This window comes from Octodon degus, unplaced genomic scaffold (genome assembly GCF_000260255.1).
Source record: "Octodon degus isolate 3935 unplaced genomic scaffold, OctDeg1.0 scaffold00126, whole genome shotgun sequence".
In the NCBI taxonomy this organism is placed as follows: domain Eukaryota; kingdom Metazoa; phylum Chordata; class Mammalia; order Rodentia; family Octodontidae; genus Octodon; species Octodon degus.
Window position 1 is genome coordinate 7,959,780 of NW_004524702.1, and position 1,698 is coordinate 7,961,477.

General features: G+C 41.1%; 1 pseudogene; it reads left to right on the forward strand.

Moving 5' to 3' along the window:
- Positions 1–586: 586 nt before the first annotated feature.
- LOC111812465 lies at positions 587–944 on the forward strand (annotated as a pseudogene).
- Positions 945–1,698: the final 754 nt, after the last annotated feature.

Consider the following 1,698-nt stretch of genomic DNA (forward strand, 5'->3'; position numbering starts at 1 on the left):
CTATAAATTCCCTGTACTACTGTCCACATCCTGGAAGAACTAATAAAAGAATCCCTCCAGGAATACTTCCAAAGGCATGCTGCTATTGGCTTTTATTCAACAGTGAACCATGTTATAAGATTCCACTAGATATGAAACATACTATCTTGGGTAATGAAAAGTGAGCAAGAGAAAAATGTAAAATAGCATTTTAGCCAAGAGGCAAAGTAAGGCGCATAACTTATGTTATTAATCTCATGATTGGAAGCTAAGGAGTCTACATTTTCTGTTCCATGAAAACATTCCACCCTTTCCCCTAAAGATGTTATTAACTTCTATTCTCTTGCATGGAGCAAGAGGATATAAATACTGGGACCTCTCGTGTATACAACTTTCAGGATATGTTGTCAGAATAAAATGGATCAAGATTTATTGTGGAATCCCAACCTACTGAAAAGTAAAGAGAATAATTAACTTTTGTACTCATCACCTGGATTCAATAATTATTCATTTGTTTAGGAAATCTCATTTCAAATGTCCTAGGCGGGTAGGACATTAGTAGTGTGGTTCTGACCCAAAGCTGGGTCTCAGATGTGCCGTGTGAGCTATGGAGCATGACGTTCGTCTGTGTTACTACGTGGATCACAGAGGCAAGTTCAGTCACGAGTTCCTGGAGTTGGAGTTTGGACCCAGTGCGAGGTTGAGATACACTAACAATAGCAGTTACAAAAATGATATTATGATCAGGAAAGAGGCCTGTGTACATAGAAGAGTGATGGAGGAACTGAAGAGAATAACTGATGGTGGTGAAATTACCAAAGAGGATGATGCTCTGCAGCCTCCTGCGGACCGAGTAGGCCGACGGAGACCCAGAACACTTAAGTGTATGTTATTATGCTGTCCAGGACCTGAAGTGCTTGGCCTTCAGTCTTATTGGCTTATACTTCAAGATCAAACCAATTTAAATTGAATATTGATATGGGCATGAGGGTAGTAAGAGTTGTTTTAATTACCATTATCAGGAATTTTTTGTGTATATCAAGGCAATATTTATTACAAACTAACTGTCTTAATGTGATAAAAGAAAAAATAAAAGAAAAAAATCTCATTTTATCCATAGTTCTACCCAGTCCTCAACCACCCTGCCACTGGATTATTTTGAAATAAATTCCAAACATAATCTCATTCATAAATATTACAGTATGTATCTCTAAAGGAACTTTTAAGAACCGTAACACACCCGGATGGTGGTTAAGCTGAATTGTGTCAAAGTGAAGTCAGGTTGTCTGCTTCCGCAGCTCACATGGGCTGCCGTGAAGGGGAAGATGTGGGCCAGGCCTGTATTGTCATTCCAAGGTTCACCTAGGGAAGACAGCTTACAAGCTCACTTATGCACTGATTGTTGACCAGACTGAGTTGTTTAGGAAACTTCTGGGCTCAGGTTTCGGTTCCTCACTCTTTGTTGAAGTTCTCCATGGACATGCCCACAGGACAGTTCAGAGGTGGCAGCTGGCTGTATCAGAGCAATCATGTCATTAAGAAAAGTCAGGGGGCTGGTGAGATGGCTCAGTGGTCTAAAGCACCTACTTAGAACAAGGACAAGCTAAGCTAAGCAAAAGCACAGGGACTGGGCTGGAGAGATGGCTCAGTGGTCTAAAGCACCTACTTAGAACAAGCTTAGCAAAAGCATCAGGGACCGCGGTTCAATCCCCCAGCACC